General features: G+C 40.6%; 1 protein-coding gene across 10 annotated transcripts in view; it reads right to left on the reverse strand.

The window, feature by feature from the left end:
• Nucleotides 1-24,189, reverse strand: part of SEMA6D (semaphorin 6D) — a 589,599-nt gene that overhangs the window by 244,496 nt on the left and 320,914 nt on the right. For all 10 annotated transcript variants that reach the window (XM_060755299.2, XM_060755293.2, XM_060755296.2 and 7 more), the window contains exon 3: nt 4,303-4,354. The gene's annotated coding sequence lies outside the window, so the exon portion shown is untranslated. The remainder of the gene's footprint in view (nt 1-4,302; nt 4,355-24,189) is intronic.

Raw genomic sequence — 24,189 nt, forward strand, 5'->3', positions numbered from 1 at the left:
ATGACCCCTTAAGTTGAGTGACAACGGAGGCAAAGTGGCCTTCTTTTATCCGCATAATCTCCAAAAATGAGATCCAGACATTTCCAACATGGCTCTGATTGAAGCCGTTTGAAAGCTGAACAACATGGTTAATTAGGCTGTCCTTGCTGGGGCACCGATTAAAGTGCACTCAACACCGTAATTAAAATATTACCTTACAATGAGACATGAATAGTTGAATACACTTCTCTTCCTCCCCCCTTTTCTTAAAAAGTAAGCCTCGAGAAAGGTCTTTCCCAAAGGTGCTCTGCTTTGGGTATCAGACCCGTTCAAAGGATGTAGCCATACGATCCAGCTTCAGAGACTTAGCAGTTTGTGCTTTCAGTAACTTAAGACCAACGACAAAAGCTCCCTTTCTCTTGCAAAGGACCCAAGCATTAAACTGGCTGCATCCTGCTTTATTCCCTTAGACCTTTCAGTCCCAAAGACACAAATAAGTCAGTCACTTTCCTGACTTTCCTTTCACTGTTTCTTATGTTTCCAGCCTTAAATCAGTTTTTCTATTTTCATCTCTTCCCAAATTTACATAAAATGTGTGTGCATTTCCATATTTCTTTATCCTAATATGCACATTTATCAATTCCCTCCCAAAATAAACTTTTTTTCCCAAAAACTTTCCCCTACATAATATACATTTTTAGCAACATAGGTTCCAAAACAGATTACGCGACTGTGGTGCAACTGGCTGGGAGTCAGCTGCATTAAGATCACTACTGACCAAAAGGTCATGAGTTCAAAGCCAGCCCGGGTCGGAGTGAGCTTCTGACCAATTTGTGTAGCTTGTTGTTGACCTTTGCAGCCCGAAAGACAGTTGCATCTGTCAAGTAGGAAATTTAGGTACCGCTTATGCAGGGAGGCTAATTTACGATGCTATAAAATATCCAGCAAGCATGCAAAGAATGAGGAAGTACTTCACCAGTGTCACAAATGGATGGTGAAGCAACAGCTCCCCTATTGGCCAGAATACCCTCTTGAAAAAGCTGGAATGTTAAATAGCCTCTGTGTGTGTGTCTATATATGTTGTATGTCTATGGCATTGAATGTTTGCCATGTATGTACATTGTAATCTGCTCTGAATCTCCTGTGGGGTGAGAACGGCGGAATATAAATACTGTAAGCAAGTAAATAAATAAATATGTGGATATTATTTTTCTTAATGCCAGTGTGCATTTTCCATACAACATGCATTCTTGCATGTACAAGGATCGGTCAAAAAGTAGTGCCTCCATTTTTATTTCTTTCACAGCTACTGGACTATCTATGCATTATATGATAGCATTATATGATAGCAGAAAACTTACTCTACTTATATAGTATTTTCTTTTTCTGATAGACTGATTAGAACCATGAATCTGAAGCTAAACGAAGGAGTTGTCTGGCAAAAGAAGATTGTGCACCTAAGAAAATCTATAATTGCTTGTAGGGCTGGGCGGTTTCATTTCATTAATTCGTAATTCGTTAATAATTCGTTAATTTTTTCAATTACAAAACGATAACGAACCATTCTGGAGCAATTATTAAAAAAAACGAATTTTCAAAAACGTTTTGTAAATGCTTCGTATTTCGATATTGTATTCGTTTCGTTATTGTTTTGAGGTCGTTTCGTTATTATTTCCGCATGTCTGGGCCAGTTTTATGGTTTAATTAGTGAAAAAAAATTATAATATCACACCAACAGTCAACAACAGAGGGAGAGGGAAGCTTCAGAAGGTTTTGGAGGTTTTTTAGCGTATTTCGCGGTCGCGTCCGCCATTAACGCATCGATTCGTTATTGTTTCGGAAATCGATTCGTTAATTTTTTACCATTTACGAAATTTCGTAAATATCGAACTTTTTAAAAGGAAAATTTTGTAATTATTTTAAATATCGAAACAAAAAAAACCCCCAAATACAAATCGATTTTAGAAACAAATTTTTCCGTTGTTACCCAGGCCTAATTGCTTGAAGAATGCTTATGATTTGGCCCCTTCTGATTTTTACCTGTTTGGACCTCTGAAAGACAACCTACGTGGCTTGAATGATATTAAAACAGCCTTAAAGTCCTGGGTCACAAAGCAGAACCCTGATATTTCCAAAATGGTTTTGATGCTTGGGTTAAACAATGGTGTAAATTTGTGCAAATTGACAATGATTATGGTAGTTTTGCATAGAGGACAGTTCAGGCTATGGTCTGTAGCAACTTCTGATATCATATGTTCATTCATAACATTTTTATGATACAGGAGGCAAAACTTTTTGACCTACCCTCACACAAAAGAAAACTTTCCAAAGACCCAGAGCAAATTTGAAAAAAAATTACTGTGAACACTGAAATATAACCACATTGTTGAGCCAAAAATGCACATCAAAATTCAGCTTCAAGCATACGTACAAGACATATGAACTTACACACTTACACCATGTTTATATGCTTTGATTTATGTGGCACCTTTTGTTCTATGTGGGATCCAATGTGGTCACCACAAAAAAAATGTTTGCAAAATTCAATCAAAATAGTAGTCCAATATTCTTAATAAAATGAATGAATAAATAAAAAAATATTTTTTCAGTATTTTAGAAACAGTGTTTACTTGAAGTTCCAGCAGTCACCAGCCAATCTCTCTGGAATGCCAGAAATACTACTTAATGGTATAACATTACAAAATGTTGACCACTCCTGCTACCTTGGCAGCAACCTCTCCACAAAAGTCAACATTGACACTGAAATACTACACCGCCTGAGCTCTGCAAGTGCAGCATTTTTCCTGAATGAAGCAGAGAGTGTTTAAGGATCAGGACATCCGTAGGGATACCAAGGTGCTTGTTTATAAAACTATTGCCTTCCCAATCCTGTTATACACATGTGAAATGTGGACTGTCTACAGACATCACACTCAACTTCTGGAACGATTCCATCAGCATTGCCTCCAAAAATCCTGCAAATTTCTTGGTAAGACAGTTGGACAAATGTCAGCGTGCTGGAAGAAGCAAAGACCACCAGCATTGAAGCGATGCTCCTACGCCATCAACTCCACTGGACCGGCCATTTTGTCTGAATGCCTGATCACTGTCTTCCAAAGCAGTTACAATACTCTCAACTCAAGAAAGGAAAATAGAATATTGGTGGACTGGAAAAGAGATTTAAAGATGGGCTTAAACCTAACCTTAAAAACTGTTGCATAGATACTGAGAACTGGGAAGCCCTGACCCTGGAGTACTCTAACTGGAGGTCAGCTGTGACCAGCAGTGCTGTGGAATTAGAAGACGTACGACAGAGAGTGAAAGGGAGAAACATGGCAAGAGGAAGACGCGTCAAGCCAACCCTGACCAGGAATGCCTTCCACCTGGAAACGGATGTCCTCATTATGGAAGAACATGTGGGTCAGGAATAGGGCTCCACAGTCACCTACCAAGACACTACACTTGGAAGGTCATCATACTCAGACAACGTAAGTAAGTTACGTGAATATACTATTTAATGATTTCTTTAAAAAAATGTTTGCACTTTATACTGTTTTAATGGCTCTGTTTGCACTTATGCTGTAAGCTTCTTTGAATTCCATTTGAGAGAAAAGCAAGATATAAAACAAAGAAATAAAAATATAAACAAATAATACTTAAATGCATATCTCTTATCCGCTCCATCCTCACTTGTGTCTGGATTCTAGTTGCTGCCTACATTTGAAATACATTTTTGTATATATGAAAATCTTTTTCAATAACAATTATAACCTCAGTGATAGATAAGTAGCAATAGCATTTATGGTATAAGGCAATACATTTATGAGAAAGTTTTCTGTAAGGATCCCCACCTGACACTTCAGGGTTCCCTGTGTGATTGTATTCCCAATGCCTTTGCAGATGTTACCCCCATCCAATCTGAATCCAATATTTTCCCTAAGGTTGACTAAGTGGCAACAAGAACCTTCAGGTAAAACATAATTGCATTTTAAATTCCCCTCCTTTTGCCTCTAAGACCATTAAAACTGAATTTGGCCTTAGGCTGAATAAAGGTATCACTCCTTTGCCCAAGAGGACACTGAGCTAAAATGATGCCAATTCATTTTTACCTGAGTGTTTTGCAGCTTCATAAGTATCTTGTCAGTTGTAGTTGAGACTCTCTTAAATCTCACTGTCATAATGTTTTTTGTGATGCCTCTGACTGTTAGCAGATCATCGCAGTAGAAATATGTTTTATTAAGTTGATGTTGTCAAACAGAAAAATGCTAAGAATACTGGCCACAGTGGGTTGCCTTAATGTTTCTGATGATGGGCCTCACTTACCTTCCGCAGATAAATTTGAGTTCTTCAGATAACTGGATAACAAATACGGAAACTGTGGAGAGGGAGAGAAAGAGAGGGAGAAAAAATTATATATATTTTTAGCAATCCACAAAATAATAATCTATATAAATAAAAATGTAATGTTCATTTGTGGGATTAACATAACTCAAAAACCACTGACCGAATTGACACCAAATTTGGACACAATACACGTATCAGGCCAACGAGTGACCATCACTCAAAAAAAAAAAAAGAGGTGACAGCTGGCACAACAAAGCATTGCATGGGCAGTTCCTTGACAAAATTGATAGAAAAGTTGACAGGGAGAAGACCTGGTTATGGCTTAAGACTGGAACCCTGAAGAAGGAGACAGAAGGCCTGATTCTTGCAGCTCAGGAGCAAGCCATCAGAACAAATGCCATTAAGGCCAGGACCGAAAAATCAGAATACATATGTGAATGTTATTTTTCTTAATACCAGTGTGCGTTTTCCGCCTATATGCATTTTTGCATGTACTTTTCTATCAAAAACTGCAGAGTAATAAAAAAAAGACTGTGAATACTTATTTATATTTATTTCGTATCAAAAGCATCGCATAAAACCGATAAAAATAGATGGAGCGCAGGCGGCTAAATATCTTTTGACCAAAAATGGGCAACAGCAACGGCACTGTCTGTAGCCTCCAACAATTCTTCTTCTGTACATGAGGCAGGGCATAGTGGACATGCATATAGATGCAGAGTTGTCTGTTCTGCTCTACAGTCACACAAGGTGGGGGATTCTTCTAGGTCGTGCCATTTTGCTGGGTTGTCTTTTGATCTACCCACTCCACTTCTGAGTCTGTTCAGGGACTTCCAAGTTGCCCATTCTTGGTTTGCCCCTGGAGGAAGACCCTCTCGCGTGGGGGGGGGGGCATCAAATTGGGATTTCCTGGTCTAGCTGCCCAGAGGAATACCCTTGCTGTTGCTGGAGGTACGCCAAGAGGAGAGGTAGTTCTCATAAAGCTTTTCCTTGATTTGAGTCTACTGGGAAGAGGCTGGTAGCTATGCAGTGGGTGGCTTTGACAGTGTTCAACCTTATTTTTCTCACATTTAGCAACAACTTTCCATTGCACATCGGGGGGGGGGGGGGTGGCAGCTAGCTTGTAGAGTTTATCAACAGGTGTACATTTAAGACATCCTGTGATTATTCTGCATGTTTCATTCAATACTATGTTCACCTGCTTTGCATGGGAAGACCTATGTCAAATAAGGCAGGCATACTTGGCAGTTGAGTAAGACAAGGCTAGGGCTGATGTTGCCCTATAAGCCTTATACACCACCTGTCACATCAGCACTTTTAATCCTGTACCCATTACTCTGGCACGGCCCAGTTTTATTGTGTCTTAGTGTATTGTTTATTGCTTGTTGTTTATAATATTGCTTTAATTGTTTTTAATTTGCCTTAGGTTTTGTATTGTTATATTGTGTGTTGAGTCCTTCGGGAGATGCTAGCGGGGTACAAATAAAGTTTAATAATAATAATAATAATAATAATAATAATAATAATAATGTTCTTACTAATTTTGGGTCTGTGAACACTGAAATACAACCACATTTTTGAACCAAAAGCACACTTCAAAATTCACCCCCTTCTTAAGGAGCCAGTTGCTTTACCACTGTCAGAAATCTGATGCCGTAAATCCATACCATTCCAATTTGGCCGATGCAAATCGGGTCAAACATGGAGATATCTTTCTCTTTGTGGGTGAAATCATATTTTTTTAAAAATTAAAGAGATAATCATTTTTTTCCAAATTCAATGGGATTTTAAATTGCTATATATCCCTCTTCTAAATGAGTTCAACTCCAGTACCGATGATAAAGAATGCAACCATGAAAACAGCAGCATTTTGGGTAACCAAACTTAGAAAGTCAATGTCAGAAGAAATTAAGTCGTGTTTTGGGTAAGTTTTGCTCAGGAACTTTTGTGTGACTACAAATCTTCAACTCCAGCTGTTGAGAAAACACTTCCCTTGCACATCTTATTCATGCCTGGATTTCGACACATTCGTGTAACAAAGCCTGCAGATGGATCAGCTTTCTTGGTGCAATCAAATGCTTAAGACCAGATATATAAATACATATCCTTTAAAAAAACTTTGTGACTCGATATAGAAACATTTGATTTTAAATAGTTCAGGGAGAATGAAGACTTTCAACCTTTCAAAAAAAAAAAGCACTTAGAGAATTTGCAAGCTGATTAGTTTTCTTTAATTTCGAGGCTCTCTCTTGATTCACAGAACTCTCTCCCCAAAACCCTTCAAATGAACACATCATATCTCAACATATATAACAATTTAGTCTAAATATGACACTAATTAGCACACATTTGTTTGCATATCGATTGAAATTTGTGGCTTTCCAGGTGTTGATCTATTTCAACTCCCCTCAAACCAACACTGCCAATGGTTAAGGATGATGAGTGCTGTAGTCTAAGAGCGCTTGAGTTTGGGGATGAACTAACACAGGGGTCCTCAAACTTTGTAAACAGAGGGCCAGGTCACAATCCCTCAAACTGTTGGAGGGCCAGAATATAATTTGGGAAAAAAATGAATTCCTATGTACACTGCACATATCTTATTTGTAATGCAAAGAGCACTTAAAAACAATAATTAAAATGAAGAACAATTTTAACAAATATAAACTTATTAGTATTTCAGTGAGAAGTGTGGGCCTGCTTTTGGCTGATAGGATTGTTGTTGTTGTTTTTGTTGTCATTGTGTGCTTTCAACTCATTTCAGACTTTGGTTGACCGTTAGCGAGGGTCGGATAAATGACCTTGTAGGGCCGTATCCAGCCCGCGGGCCTTAGTTTGAGGAGTCCTGAACTAACACATTAGAATGAACAAGGTAGTAGACACTATGCATAGCATGTTGGCTTTCCACTGTTTTAAACAGATCTTGGAAAGGTGGACTTTTCATAAGCGTTCATCTTTTGGAGAATGGTTTAGCACAGCAGGCTAAATCGCTGTGCTCCAGAAAAATCCTGGTCGGCAGTTCGAGCCCAGGTCAGGGTGAGCACCCGCTGTTAGCCCCAGCTCACCTGCCCACCTAGCAGGTAAGAAAGCAGAAATGCACATAGATAAAATAGGTACGGCTTTCAGCAGGAAGGTAATACAATGTTCCCTCCCCACTTCGCGGTTCACTAACTGCGGACTCGCTGTTTCGCGGCTTTTCAAAAAATTAATTGAAAATACAAGTAGCGAAGGAACACTGTATATGACAGACTTGAGAGCCCCATGCCAGTGGGAAGCAGGGAGGGAGAAGGGTGGCTCCTCACCCAAATTGTGTTTCAGTAGTTATATTTATATTTTTAATGTACCAAACATACCAAGTTTGTATGAAAATGTGACTCTATTTCCTGTGCTGGTCAATGACCGAAATAAATTATTTGAATTTGAATGTGAATTTGGGTGGCTCCAGCAAGGGGAGGGGGGAGGGAGATAGGGAGGGAGGAAGGGAAGGGGAAAGATGAGAGGAAGAAAGAGAGAGAGAGGAGGAGGAGAGAGGAGTGGGCAGAGCTATATTTATTTATTTATTTATTTATTTACTATACTTGTATACTACCTTTCTCAGCCTATCAGCGACTCAAGGCGGTTTACAACAAGTCAGTACACATAATAGCAAAATACAGATTAAGCATTAAGACATTATAAAACCACTACAGAAACAATAAAAACCAACATCATTATCATCAGCGTCTCCTAATTAAAAACGTTCTCCAAATTCCATGGTCAAGTGATTCCATTTCCTATGTCAGTTACTCTGCATTTGTAAACACTTGCTCATATAACCATGTCTTAACTTGTCTCCGAAACGTTAAGAATGAGGGGGCCAGTCTAATCTCCTTAGGGAGGGTGTTCCATAGCCGAGGGGCCACCACAGAGAAGACTCTGTCTCTCGTCCCTGCCAAACGTACTTGTGATGAGAGCAGGGCCTCCCCAGATGATCTTAAAGTCCTAGATGGTTCATAAGGGGAGATGCATTAGGACAGGTAAATTGGGCCAGAACCGTTTAGGGCAGTGGTTTTCAACCTTCCTAATGCCGCGACCCCTTAGTACAGGTCCTCATGTTGTGGTGACCCCCAACCATAACATTATTTTCGTTCCTAGTTCACAACTGTCATTTTGCTACTGTTATGAATCGTAATGTAAATATCTGATATGCAGTATCTATTTTCAATCACTGGACCAAATTTGGCACAAATACCCAATACGCCCAAATTTGAATACTGCTGAGGTTGGAGGTGATTGATTTTGTCATTTGGTAAGGCTGGAGTTGCTGGGATTTATAGTTCACCTAAAATCAAAGAGCCTTCTGAACTCCACCAATGATGGAATTGAATCAAACTTGGCACACAGAATTCCCATGAGCAAGAGAAAATACTGCAAAGGTCTGGTGGACATTGACCTTGAGTTTTTGAAGTTGTAGTTCACTTACATCCAGAGAACACTGTGGACTCAAACTTGGGAAAATACTCAATATGCCCAAATGTGAATACTGTTAGAGTTTGGAGAAAATAGACCTTGCCATTTAGGAGTTGAAATTTTTGGGATTTATAGTTCACCCACAATGAAATAGCATTCTGAACCCCACCAACGATAGAATTGGACCAAACTTTCCACACAGAAGCCTCATGACCAACAGAAAATACTATGTTTTCTGATGGTCTTTGGCGACCTCTCTGACACCCCCTCGTGACCCCCAAAGGGGTCCTGACCCCCAGGTTGAGAAACACTGGTTTAGGGCTTTATAAGCTAATATACAGTATAGCATCCCTACATCATGGTTTTTCAATTATCATGCGGGGTTCCTGGAACGGAACCCCTCGTGATAGGTGAGGGAACACTTTAAATGTTGCCTTAAGGATAGCAATTGGAGGAAAGCTCCTCGGAATGGAAGGTGGACCCACAACACCTCCCTTCTCTGTGACCAGAGTTGAGCACAACCTCCAAGATGCCGGAAATAAGATGGGGAGCAACTGCCTTTACCTCTGTTTGTATTGTCTGTCCTTGTCTATATATATAAATTTGTTAGGGGCATCCAACGGAGAAACAAAACTCAAAAAAACCCCAACGAAACTGCACCAAAATTGCCATGCCCATAACACAACCCACAAGGTACAAACATATCTACTCAAAATGAAAAACAACACAACAACACATTCACAAAATGGCAAAACAACAAAACTCAAAAATCCCCCAATGAAACTTAACCAAAATCCCCGTGCCCATAACACAACCCACAAGGTACAAACATATCTACTCAAAATGAAAAACAACACAACAACACACTCACAAAACGGCAAAACAACAAAACTAAAAAATCCCCCAATGAAACTTAACCAAAATCCCCGTGCCCATAACACAACCCACAAGGTACAAACATATCTACTCAAAATGAAAAACAACACAATAACACATTCACAAAATGGCAAAAGAACAAAACTCAAAAAAACCCCAACGAAACTTAACCAAAATCCCCATGCCCATAACACAACCCACAAGGTACAAACATATCTACTCAAAATGAAAAACAACACAACAACACATTCACAAAATGGCAAAAGAACAAAACTCAAAAAAACCCCAACGAAACTTAACCAAAATCCCCATGCCCATAACACAACCCACAAGGTACAAACATATCTACTCAAAATGAAAAACAACACAACAACACACTCACAAAACGGCAAAACAACAAAACTCAAAAATCCCCCAACGAAACTTAACCAAAATTCCCATGCTCATAACACAACCCACAAGGTACAAACATATCTACTCAAAATGAAAAACAACACACTCACAAAACGGCAAAACAACAAAACTCAAAAAAACCCCAACGAAACTTAACCAAAATTCCCATGCCCATAACACAACCCACAAAGTACAAACATATCTACTCAAAATGAAAAACAACACAACAACACACTCACAAAATGGCAAAACAACTGAGCATGCGCATTGGCGCCCAGCCGCAAGTTCCCTGGTGTGCGCCATGGCCTTCTGGCCAACGTTCCCTCTGCGGAAACCATGCCCACTCCAAGCCCCGCCATGCCGCTTCCCGCACACACACACCCCCTGCCGCACACACACACGCAACCCCACGCTCCATCACTCCCCCCGCCGCCGCACACACACACGCAACCCCACTCCCCCCGCTGCCGCACACACACACGCAACCCCACGCTCCATCACTCCCCCCGCCGCCGCGCACACACACGCAACCCCACGCTCCATCACTCCCCTGCCCCAATCTTACCTCCTTTTACTTCACGTCACCTCCAAACCCCACCCCGCCCCTTCCCGCCCTGTCAAAATCTAGGAAAGACAGGAAGGAAGGAAAGAAGGAAGAAAGAGAAAGGGAGGTAAAGAAAAAGGGGGAAGGAAAGTTAGAGAAAGAAGGAAGAAGAAAAGGAAAGAAAAGGAAAGATGGAAGGAAAGAAAAGAGAGACAGCAGAAAAGAAAGAAAAAGGGGGAAGGAAGGAAAGAGATAAAGAAAGAAGAGGAGAAGGAAAGATGGGTAGGAAGGAAGGAAGGAAGGAAGGAGGAAAAGAAGGAGAGAAAGAGGGAAGATTGGCCACAGCAACACGTGGCGGGTAAAGGTTGTTATATCTATTATTATTATTATGCTATTGTTCCTATGAGACCCTTTTAGGGGGAATGGGAGAGGTGTCAGGTCCCAGAGGCAATGCATTGCATTATTGTTATTGTTATGATGGTGGTAAAATAAAAGGAAATAAAAAGTGAAAGAAGGAAGCAAACAGGGAGGGAAGAAAGGCAAAGGAAGAAAGGGGGAGGGAATGAAGGAAAGAGGGAAGGATGAAACCAAGTAGTGTAAGAAGGAAAGAAAGAAAGAGGTAGAGAAGGAAGAAAGGAGAGAAAGGGGGAGGAAAAGGGGGAAGGAATAGGTAGGGACCTCTCTTTCATAATAGTCCAGATATCTACCTCAACTTTGATAAGTTTTACTATAGGCCACAGCAACGCGTGGCAGGGCACAGCTAGTTAATTATATAATCAGCATTGAATGTTTGCCGTATGTGTGTTCTGCAAGCTGCTCTGAGTCCCCTTCGGGGTGAGAAGGACAGGGTATCAATACTGGAAATAAATAAAATGTATTTGTATGTCTGAGACTTAATGATCATTTAATGTAGCTTGGGAAATGAAAATTGGTTTGGATTTACACAAAGGTGTAGCCCTAGCACAATTACATCATGTGTAATGGCTCTACCTCAAGTAAGAACAGATTGGGATCCAAACCAATCTGTCTAATAACTAAGACCGAATCCACCCCTTTTTCTTTTTTCCCATTTAAAGCAGGTATCTTTTGTCAAATTTCCATGTGTGAAAAGTAACCTTCCCCAAATAATATAAATGAGGAACCTTCCCTCAGGCATGATATACCATGAGATAGAATTATCTCTAAAGTTTTATTTTTTTTTCCAATATGGGGAAAGGAAGGTGGTAGTCAAATCCTTTGAAAGCTTTCAAAGGTCTTTTAAAAACCGAGGGCAAATATTTGGCTTATGGAATTAGTAGACTGCTACTTTTTGGGAGGAAGATTTCGACTTGTATGTAATTCTAGAACAAAAAGAGATGTTGATGTGATTTTAGTCATTTCCCAATCCAAATATGCAGTCTTTTCAGCGTAGCTGTTGGGTAGGTTACTTAGAAGGACATAAAGACACTTCTATGCCCCAAAGGGTTTCGAATTCATTTTTAATTATTCATTGGACAGATGAGTTTGGGGAGATTAATGCTCATTTCAGCAACTGATGGCTAAATGGGAAAATTATTTCCCATTATTTGTTGATCAGGTCCCTTCTTTGAAGATCTCCAACACAACTCTGAAGTCCTGTCTGTTTTCATGCCACTTCTTGATTGCTGACCCTATTTTAATCTTGGCTGTTATTGCATTATTACTATTTTGTGAGGTTTATCGCATATGGGTTTCACCCATTTAAAGCTTCCTACAGATAATTTCAAATAAAGGAACCTTCCGTTGCTCTTTGTATGCATGTTTTAAAAAGGACAGCATCTCCGAAAGCCTCCAGAATATTAAACAGGAGTGACATATGATACATTTCAGTACAATATTTGGTGGAACAACCCTCTAAGCGCCCTAAACAACCCCTTTAGCAAATATGCACTGGCGCCTTTAAAAACCAAGGGCATGTTTAAAAGAATTCATGAGCTAACGGGTTCGTTTTCAGCAAGTCAAAGATGCTGTTTAGATACTAATTATCGCCCAATTAAAAGGCTAAGGCCACAGATGTCCTCCATTAATGGAGACAGGGAAATATAGAGTTATTAAACTTTCAAATTAATAGCCGACACTATGCAAAGACTAAACGACAAAGTTTTCAAAAACAGAAAACAAGAGGAGAGGGAGCGACGTTATGAGCTAGTGAACAATCAGATGGGAGGGGAGAAGAAATTGTTCCCAAGTGGCTGAAGTGCTCAATTCATATCCAACTAAAGAGATTGTTAGATCTGTGGGAATGTGTGTATGGAATGGTTGGAGGGAAAATAACCGAAGAGAGCTCTATATCTGCTATATATTCACTTCTATTATGGTGTCACTTCCAAGGCAAAACAGGATTCTGGATCTTGTATGGTACCCAATGGGTGGTTGATGGATTGGCGTTGGTCCATGAGCCATTAGATGCTCAACCCAGGAGGGTTTCCAGAAGAGAATCATAGATTGTGGGCACCAATACAGCATTGGTCCTTGGCACACTGGAAAAATAGGAAACTGATCGTGCTTGGACATATCTATCTATCTGTATCTTTCTATCTATCTATCTATCTATCTATCTATCTATCTATCTATGCTCTGTTCAGTGACATCATAACTCAAATTGCCACCTACAAGACATCTACTAGCCCAAGGAGTGACCATCACTCAAAAAATTGATTTTGTTGTTTGTGAGTTGTAGTTACTGGGATGTATAGTTAACCTACAATCAGAAAAGCATTCTGAACTCCACCAACAATGGAATTGAACCAAACTTGGCACACAGAACTCCCTTGACCAACAGAAAACACTAGAAGGGTTTGGTGGGCATTGACCTTGAGTTTTGGAGTTGTAGTTCACCTACATCCAGAGCACTGTGGACTCAAACAATGATTGATTTGGACCAAACTTGGCATGAATACTCTATATGCCCAAATATGAAAACAGATGGAGTTTGGGGGAAATAGACCTTGACATTTGGGAGTTGTAGTTATTGAGATTTGTAGTTCACCTACACTCAAAGAGCATTCTGACCAACAATAGAATTGGGCCAAACTTCCTACACAGAATCCACATGACCAACAGAAAATACTGTGTTTTCTGGTGGTCTTTGGCAACCTTTCTGACACCCCCTTGTGACCCCCTAGGGGTCCTGACTCCCAGGTAGAGGAATGCTCCTTAAGGCCATCCAGTCCCACTCCTTTCACCAGGGCAAGAAAACATAATCAAAGCCCTCTTGACAAAGAGCCATCCAGCCATAGATATGGATAGATATATATGATTCACACACACATATATGTATATGATAGCTATAGTATCATGGATTTGAAATGGAACCCTAAAGAAGAATTATCTGTTGCCTGTTCCAGAGTAGGCAAAGCAGACAATCTCAACAATGACAGAGAAACAACATGAAGTACTGTTTGCCCACATGCATAAAGAAATTACATATATTAGAAGGCAACACTTTCTCATTGCTTTATTTTCCACCAGACTGGGCCACAGCAACACATGGCAATGGACTGCTAGGTTGTTTTTTTAATATATATATAAAAATAGGTGACTATTTTTAAGCTACATATGTATGGAATGGGGACTCAACATTGGTAGGTAAGTGGTGGTGAGTTTTGCCTACCTGCAGGGTAAAGGCAAAATACTTTCCACACTTTTTTCTTTGTGTCTTGATTTTTAGGCCAGTTCCTGGGGTTACTTGGGACACTAATTCAGAAAATGGCATTGGATAGATCACATCAGCATTCATTTTTTTAGCTATAGTTACCATGGTTTTCTATGGGCAAGCAAATGGCAACTGGTAAATCGCATATGTTCTTATCTCAAAAACTGGGACCAGTAGGTCAACATACCCAGAAACAGTGTGCTGTCGCACGCTGGGCCTGTGTATAAGACTGTAGACAGGACATAAATTCTGTGTGCCCAACGGGATGCCCGGGATGCCTCTGATTAAAGGCCTTTGGTTTTCCTTAAAACAGAGTCTCTAGATTGCTTAAAGGTTCAACAAAGTTATTTATTAATGAAAACAAACAGGTACTTTAAAGCTTTCTTAACAGTCTATTGGCTCTCTCTCAATCTTGTCCACAGGGAACAGGCACTATCTTCATAAACTGTATTTTAGCTAATAGGGAAATCCTTAACTTCTAATCCAACTGCTTCTGGCTTCCGCGAGTGACCCTTACCAAGCAGAGCTTTGTAGACTTCCAGAGGAAAAAGAATTCAGGTTTCCGTGATGGCTGACTGAAGTCCTTCAGCAAAGGAGCTGCAGGGCTGTATAACCCCGGTCAAGCTGTGGGCTGTATATCTCCCCGGTCAAGCCGTAGAAGACGAAGCTTTCTACAGGAGATCTTGGTATTATGTCCTGCATGAAAGGCTTCTCTGTGTGGACTGAACCCAAACTGGCTCCTATTCCCCCCAAAACTCAAAAAGGGGGCGGGACCAGAGAACCTAACTATAATTGACAGGTGGCTTGCCCTATGATTGAAGCCAAAAGAAGCCACCTATCTGCAGAGTCCCTGAAACTTAGGACTACAACAAACATTCAATGCAAAGCAAACAAAATTGTAGCTCCTGGTACAGCTGTATCTGCACAAACAGTCCTAACATTTGAGGCACCAAAATGTGTGTTGACCAGTGTTATAATTAAACACCTTTATGGTGTTTGAATTATATGCCTTTTTGTACTGTATAACTTATATGCCTTTCTGTACTATATAACTTTTTTTTCATGAAGACTCTTCCAAGTACAATATGTACTTGGCTTGGTCTCAAATCAATTTGAAAGAAAATGATTTGTAATATTCGGTGGTCTGCTTCATATAATTTCCAAAAAGAAAACAGGGGAGAGGGAGCTGAAAAACCTGGCAAAACGGATTAAGAGAGCCATATTTTATCCGGTCCTGGAGAGGAAGGCGTTAAGTCCGCAATATATGTAAGGCTCCTGGAGAAGATGCGATTATTGCAGCATCTTTTCTCCCTCCCCGGCAGAAGCAGTGTCCATCCATTACCTTTTGAAAAGTTTCCTAGGTGCCTCCTCCAGAGAAGGCCCTGCTGGGAACTCGCTTTCCCAACAGCACTTGTGTGGGGCGGGCATTTAAAAGTCTCTGAGTTCCTCTTGGAGCATGATGGGAGTTGAAGTTTCTCTCTCTCTGTTTCTCAGCCAATAAAAATCCTGGTTGTGTTAATAGCTTGACTACCTGAGAATTGACACAACCAGTGACTACAATTCCCACAACCCTCTCTTGCATTCTGTCTTATTTTAAAAAATGTTATGGTTAAAATTTAAAATAATTCTAGAAAATGAGAAGATCAATGAATTGCCTTGAAACTTGGAAGGCTTGCAGTTGTAAATAGTGTCTAAAATTGAGGTAGGTTTCATAAAGATAGGCCTTAAAATGACTGAGGATTGAGCCTTTAAATCAGTGGTTCTCAAGCTTTCTAATGCCACGACCCCTTAATACAGTTCGTCATGTTGTGGTGACCCCCCCAACTATAACCCTAACATTATGAATCGCCATGTAAATAATGATCTGCATGATATATTTTTATTCACTGGAGCAAATTTGGCACAATTACCCGGTATGCCCAAATTTGAATACTGGTGGGGTTGGCGAGGGAATTGATTTTGTCATTTGGGAGTTGTAGTTGCTGGGATTTACAGTTAACCTGCAAACAAAGAGCATTCTGAACCCCACCAACAATGGAATTGAACCAAACTTGGCACACAGAACTCCCATGATCAACAGAAAATACTGGAAGGGTTTGGTGAGCATTGACCTTGAGTTTTGGGAGTTGAAGTTCGCCTACATCCAGAGATCACTGTGGACTCAAACAATGATGGAACTGGACCAAACTTGGCACGGATACTCCATATGCCCAAATGTGAACACTGGTAAAGTTTGGGGAAAATAGACCTTGCCATTTGGGAGTTGTAGTTGCTGGGATTTATAGTTCACCTACAATCAAGGAGCGTTCTGAACCCCACCAATGATAGAATTGGATCAAAATTCCCACACAGAACCCCTATGACCAACAGAAAATACTGTGTTTTCTGATGGTCTTTGGCGACCCCTCTGACACACCTTCGTGACCCCCCCAGGGGTCCTGACCCCCAGGTTCAGAAACACTGCTTTAAATGTTCTCATTGTAGCTGATGGGCTAAATGTTTGCCAAATGAAAACGGCAACACTGCTCCCTATTCGAGTAACTTCTTGGAAAACAGAATGAGGGGTCAGCCAACTATGGAACTCAAAATGGGATGCCTTTTGGCCAAATTGCACATCTCTAGTATGTACTTAGCAGTGACCTTCATGTCCATAGCTTAGCATGCTTCCAAATAAGTCTGGATAGGACAGATTGCCTTTCTTATACCTGGGAGGCTCAATGACAATAGGTGTTTTTGTATTTCTTAACGCTTGATCGTTGAGATTGTTCTTTCCTACAGAGACTCAGCTGTATAGGAGCCTTGGTGGTCCAATTCCAACAGATCTATTGCCGGGGGGGGGGGGGGGGGGTGTTGCCCCCCCCTTCTATCCACTTGTTCTGGGGTCCATGCCAATCTTGCATATCAGATAGCTTAAAGAGTACAGCTGTAGATTCAAATCTCTCCATCCGCCTCCATCCAACAATGCTCTCTTTTGTCCTCTCCATCATACGAGAACTGACAAGAGAGGAGGGGCAGTAAAAAATAGGTATGCAAAAGAATTTTAGTGGCTTCAAGTTTCTATCCATATTATATGCTTTAATACCTGTTGGGACTTATTGCAGTAATCTACACATTTATGAAGCTTGCAGCATGTCCTTTTCATAAATGGATGATTATGAAAGCATTATTTAAAAAACCGAATGACTATAAATTGAATGCAAACCATTGAAAAATGTGCACAAATGCTTTAATCCACAGGGAAATCTTCATAGAATTCCTGCATTAGAAGGTGCATAGATAAAGGTATGTGTTATAGAAAATGTGCATGGAATGTATAGAGTAGGCTTGTACATGGATCCGGAGTGGTTGGTTCCCTGTGGCCAATATAGCTTGCTTGGCTTGGTCGGATGGCTGTAATGGCAAGGGCCTCCATGATGACATGATGGCAACAGTGTTGGACAGAAATGGCTCCCAAAGTGACCCATTTAAGGTGGAATCAGGTGTCAAACAGGGATGTGTGATTGCCCCAACTTTATTTTCCATCTTCATCGCTATGATACTTTATCTTGTTGACGGGAAGTTTCCCACCAGAGAGGAAATCATCTATCGGACAGATGGCAAACTATTTAACCTCAGCACACTGAAAGTCAAAACCAAGGTTACAACAACATCTGTTATAGAACTCCAATATGCTGATGACGTCATCTGTGTGCATTCAGAAGAAGACCTACAAGCCATTCTAAACACCTTCGCAGAAGCATACGAGAAGCTCGGCCTGTCATTAAACATCGAGAAAACCAAAGTGCTCTTCCAGCAGTCACCAGCCAATCCCTCTCCAATGACATTGAGAACTGGGAAGCCCTGGCCCTTGAGCGATCCAGCTGGAGGTCAGCTGTGACCAGCAGTGCTGTAGAATTTGAAGAGGCAAGAATGGAGGTCAAAAGAGAGAAATGTGCCAAGAAGAAGGTGCATGAAGCCAACCCCAACTGGGACCACTTTCCACCTGGAAACCAATGCCCTCATTGCGGGAGAAGATGAAGATCAAGAATAGGGCTCCACAGCCACCTACAGACTCACAAGAGTTCTGATCCTGGAAGACTATCCTATTCGTCCAATGAGGGATCGCCTAAGTAAGTGTCAGAGCGGTCTAGGATTTCTGTGTTCTCAAATAATATTCTGTGTTCAGCCAGGTAAAAAAAGAAGCACATTTACAGCTCTGGTAGATTCTAGAAATAAAAAATGTTGTGCAAACTCCAACCATAATTGCTCCACTGAACCAAAGAGCAATCTTCTGTCCAATAATAGTAATGATTTTTTTTTCTCAGAATAGAAGACAAAACTCAAAACGAGCACGCAAGTGTATTAGAAAAAGCCATTTAGCAATCCTGATGTCCAAGCTTTCAAGGGACTGAAAAAGTCTATCCTCTGAGCGCCATCATATTTACTTTGACGTCTTAACTGAAAGACTGAGGGCACAGCAAAGAAACGTTGGCAGGTCTCCGAAGAACTGTGCATGAGATGATCAGGCATCCAGGAGCAGGGTGCACGGAGAGGACACCGTCTGATTTATGGCTTCCCACATTAATGTCAGAACTTTCTAAGGAAACTACCATGTACAGTTTCATTTTTACGTTTTGCCCTGACTTTCAAAGTGATAAAGAACATTGACTTCTAGTTGGAAACATCTGTATTTTCCCGTTTTCCTTCATAGGGGGAAAAAACGGAAAGGAAATGTGCAAGCTCTCATCTCGTTTCTCGGGAAATCCGATATATTTTCCGTGCTACGTGAGGAGCATTTTATACCCCACAGGACACCACCAAATTTCATGACAACCTTTTCTCTAGATACATTCCAAGGACTGTGATTGAGATCAACTCTTTCTCTCTCGGAGCCTCCAAGCAGGAGTCGACAAATTTCCAGCTCCCACCTCAACTTCAGAAAGCAGATGTTCCCCTCTTATTAATAAGGTATGCAGAGCATCAATCGGAGGTTACTGGCAATGAATTGAAATATTCCAGGGATAGTACTAAGTACTCAGGAAGGTCCTTACAGTGCAATCTTCAGCAGGCTTTCTGTGAAAGAAGTCCTATTAAGCTGATTCAGCATAAGAGCAACCATCTGCACAAACTATATGCAGATAGATAATCACTTATCCCGAAATCTGAAATTTGAAATACTCCAAAATCCAAAATTTTTCACATGGGTTTGCTGAGACAGTAAACATATTGTATATAAAACTGTCTTCAGGCTATGTGTATAAGTTTTTTATGAAACATAAATGAATTTCAAGTTTAGACTTGGGTTCCATCTTCAGGTCTATATGTACATGCATTAGGGTTGTGCGCAGAACCATTTTCCTTCAGTACACCAGTTTTTCCGTTACTTTCGTTACTTTTGGGAGCACGTAAGAGGAAGGCCCCTCCTGTTGTACTCCAGAACAAGAATAACCCTCTGGCTTTAAAACACCACACGTTGAATAGGGAAAACAATCCTTTTATTAAAGATAAGTAAAAACAGCAAAGTAAAAAAAAAAGACACTTTAAAGGAATAGGTAAATCCAATTAGGTAAAAAGATAAGCAGAAACCAATTAGTCCAAGGTAGAGTTCATCAATGTCAAAAAACAAATTCCACAACTCTCTAACAAAATCCAAAGAACCAGGAAACGATCCAAGGCATGAGCATGTTATCACAAGAGACAAAAACCAAACCAGGAGACAAGAAATTCTTAAGCATGAATCTTCCAAGCAAGGCTTCTATGAGACGAGGACAAGAACTTAGCAGGATTCCAAATGATGCTTCATCTGGCAATATTTTCCATGCTTGGAACTTTTAAGCCTTTCCAAGCACTCAGAAACTGGTTTCGCTTTCCTTGAGCGGCCCTTATATTTTTCTGTTAAAGCCTGGCAGAACACTGAAGGCATTGCTCCTATCTATATGCTCATTAGTTTCTGCAGGTGCTGAGTTGTTTTCAAGCCCCAAATCCTGGGCACTCTCTGGGAGCAATTCAGGGAGTAAACCATCATCCCTATACCCTGTAAGAACATTCTCATGGGAAACTACACTTTGAACAGGTGTTTCTATGTCATTCTCTGCATCAATATCACTGACCAAACCATTGCCATCTGGAACCTCATTTGTGTTTTCCTGGAAGTCACCAAAATAAGAAATTGGATGTAGGGTCATGGGGTGGGGGTGGGGAGGCACTTTCATAATGATAGTGGAAACCTTACAGAAATTCTCGATGCCAGTAACGTGTGCAATTCTGCTGCTTTGTGGCTTGGTTTTCATGAATTAGAGGCACGGAGGTAAATTGCTTCTGCCCTTTTAGGGCCTTTCTAGTGGAATATTAGGCCATGGTTTGTGCATATTGGGATTGTGCATCGACCTTGCTTTCTCGAACCTAGCTCTGTCGTAGAGTTGGAAGCCATGAATTCCATAAAGACCTTTCCTGTCCCAAACCAGCCTCCTTTAGCACCTTGCCTTGTATAATTGAACCCCTCTTTGTTTACGTGACCCTCGTGTTAAATCACAATCATTACAGGTTTGAGTGGCTGCTGTGTCTTCCCAAGAAAGCTGGAGTTGATACTGGGTGGAAGCTTCTTTTTAACAACAGAAAGCAACCCATAAGTCAACTCCAGATCTTCTTAAGTCTTAACCAGCTTAACAATAGCCAAGCTGTTCCCTTTTGAACTAACTGAAGCTTCTGGGTGGTTTTCAGGTGCAGGCCAACAGAGAGCATATTGCAACCAAGGCACTTTGGCAACATCTGCACAACCTGTGCAGTGGTCTCAGCCAAGCACTTCTATTCACAGCTGAGATCCAGGCATTGAAGCTTAAACCTGAGTCCAGAAGAGCCCACAGACTTCCAAATGCCTTTTCAAAAGGAGTGCAACACCACCTAAACCTAATATTTCCAGGTCAGCCCTATAGACCATGAGTATTTATATCTGGTGTAGGTTCACTTTCAATTAGTTAGACTATGTTCAAGCCATTAGAGTCTCGAGGCAATGGTTCAGAACCACAAGGGCATCCCTGGAATGAGAGAGAAAGCAGGGAGTACTGGTATCTTTGAAGAAAGGCTGCTCACCTCATCATTAGCGATGATCTGCTCACCGAGAAACTCCGAAACGCTCCCCCCAAAAAACCTCAGGTTCCCTGGGGCGCAGTTAGAAGCAAGTGAAGCAACTCACAGGCCAGCACAGAGTTCAAAGACATCCTTCTCTACTATTCCAGGAGACTTCTGTTATTAAACTTCCCACTGCTCAGGGAACGATAAGGACGGAAAACTGAAACTCTGTTTTGGTGCTTGAGGCTAAACCTTTTATTAGCGGAAAAACAGCTCTCGCTTCTCAGGCTCCGTGGTCCGTGGAATTGCCGGTCTGTGGCCATCAGTGGGAGGGCTCAAGAACTAAGTTCTTTTAAACCTACCATTTACCCTCGCTTTCAACCAGTCTGGGGATTTCACGAATCCCGTTGTGCACATGAGCTTCCTTCCTTTTCTTCTTTTCCAAAAACAAATCTGATTTAAGGGATGAAAACGACAGTATCGTGAGCTTTTATCGAAACCATAAATCTTAAAGGGGAAGCAACGGTGCCAGGGCAAAAAGATTTCTGATGTTTTCCCCGCAGCTGTGTCCAATAGCAAAATAATGGCTTTGAAATGCAATTAATTATCTCCCATCATAACTTGTGTGGGTCTGCCAAGGCCACTCTCAAGGCAAGGTGATAAGACACACTCAGCAGCTCCATCTTTCATTTAGATTCACTGAAGTGCATTCCAAATACAGGGTGAGACACAAATAGGTGTGCAATGTCATGCGCCCAGGCTCTCTTAGGATAGGGATTTTATGTTGCTTTATTATGGATGCTACTATGTTGTGCAGCTGCAGGAAGACATAATTCTTGTCCGCAAAGCTGTCCTTACCAAGAGATAAGCTGGGAGCCACTGTCAGAACTGAGCTGTCAAGCATAAGCCAAGAGGCAAGGTCAGGAAATCAGACTTTGGAATCAGGAAAGAAGATGACAATCTTAAGAAGCTGGAAGAGACCCGCACTGCCATGGCAAAGAAGTCTGAGAAAGAACAGGAAGACTATAACATTTCCCATTGAGGAAAACCAGCTACCACTCTCTTTGCGTTCTAAAATGGTCCAATCTGTATCCCTATTTATTTATTATTACCGTATATACTCGAGTATAAGCTGACCCGAATATAAGCCGAGGCACCTAATTTTACCACAAAAAACTGGGAAAATGTATTGAGTATAAACTGAGGGTGGGAAATGCAGCAGCTAGTAGTAAATTTCAAAATAAAAATAGATACCAATAAAATTATATTAATTTAGGCATTAGTAGGTTAAATTTTTTTTGAATATTTACATAAAACTGTAATTCAAGATAAGACTGTCCAACTCTGATTGAACCATTATTCTAACCTTCTTCAATGTAAATATGCTTACATGTCCTCCAATAATAATAGAGTAAAATAATAATAATAATAGAGCAAAATAATAAATGTAACAATAACAATAATAAATAGAGTAAAATAATCAATGTAATAATAACAACAACAATAAAATAATAAATGTAACAACAACAACAACAACAACAACAACAACGTAAAATAATAGATAACACTGACTCGAGTATAAGCTGGGGGAGACTTTTTCAGCCTAAAAAAAGGACTGAAAAACTAGGCTTATACTCAAGTATATACAGTATTTATTTACGACATTTATATGTTGCCCTTCTCACCCCGAAGAGGACACTGAGTGGCTTACAAGATATATTATATATTATATTATATATTATATTATTAGCTTAGTACAATATCAGTATTACGTCTTACTATATTGTACTATACCATTATATTGTAATATTATGAGTAACTAGCCGTCCCCTGCCAGGCGTTGCTGTGGCCCAGTCTGGTGATCTGGAAAATAAAGTAATGAGAAAGTGTTGGTTTCTAATATATGTAATTTCTTTATGCTTGTGGGTAAACAGTATCATAAACCTATCTTTATGAAAAATAGAAGGTGGCGGTAGTGATAATATCTCCGTGATCACATCTCCTTCTATGAACCATAGCAAACTCTAAGATCTTCCGGGGAGGCCCTCCTTTTGCTCCCACCACCGTCACAAGTATGGTTGGTGGGGACGAGAAAGAGGGTCTTCTCGGTGGTGACCCCTCGCCTCTGGAACGCCTTTCGAAGGGGAATAAGACAGGCCCCTTCCCTCCCTTCCTTTCATAAGAGCTTGAAGACCTGGCGGTTTCAACAAGCCTTTGAGAATGACCAGTTCTAGTCCAGCCCCAAACATTATTGAATATGGCCTTGCACTTCTTACCTATTACCCTGGTCATACCTCTAATAGGCCCTGGAAATGAGCAGCCACAAACCCATACCTGCTATTGCTGTTAGCTTGTTATAGCACTGCACTTAATCCCGGTCCAATAATATTTTGAGTTTGCACTAGCCTTCTCCCAGCTTTTTAATTGCTCTGAATAGGCAGGATTGTTTTAATATACATGTGTTATTGTGATAATTTTATACTTATGTTGTTTTGTTAATTTTATGTTATGCTGTTTACTTTGCATGTTTCGGTGATGTTACTTGGAAACCGCTCTGAGTCCCCCTCGGGGAGACAGAGCGGTATATAAATAAAGATTATTATTATTATTATTATTATTATTATTATACCATTAATCTATATTTCTGGCATTGGAGAAACTTGGAGCAACATTTGGCACCCTTTGTCCTGCTCTGTCTTGAAATGAAGTTCTGTATCAGGCATGTAGCTGGGGGGAGGGGGGGGGTCTTGGGAGGCTTCAGCCCCCCCTCCAAAAAAAATTATCATGGTGGTTCGCGAAAAGGCCTTACTGGTGCATTATTTAAACTGTTATGTTTATTCATATCATGATCTGATCACCATGCTCAATATATCCCATATGCATAGGG

Source organism: Anolis sagrei, chromosome 9 (assembly GCF_037176765.1).
Source record: "Anolis sagrei isolate rAnoSag1 chromosome 9, rAnoSag1.mat, whole genome shotgun sequence".
Lineage (NCBI taxonomy): Eukaryota > Metazoa > Chordata > Lepidosauria > Squamata > Dactyloidae > Anolis > Anolis sagrei.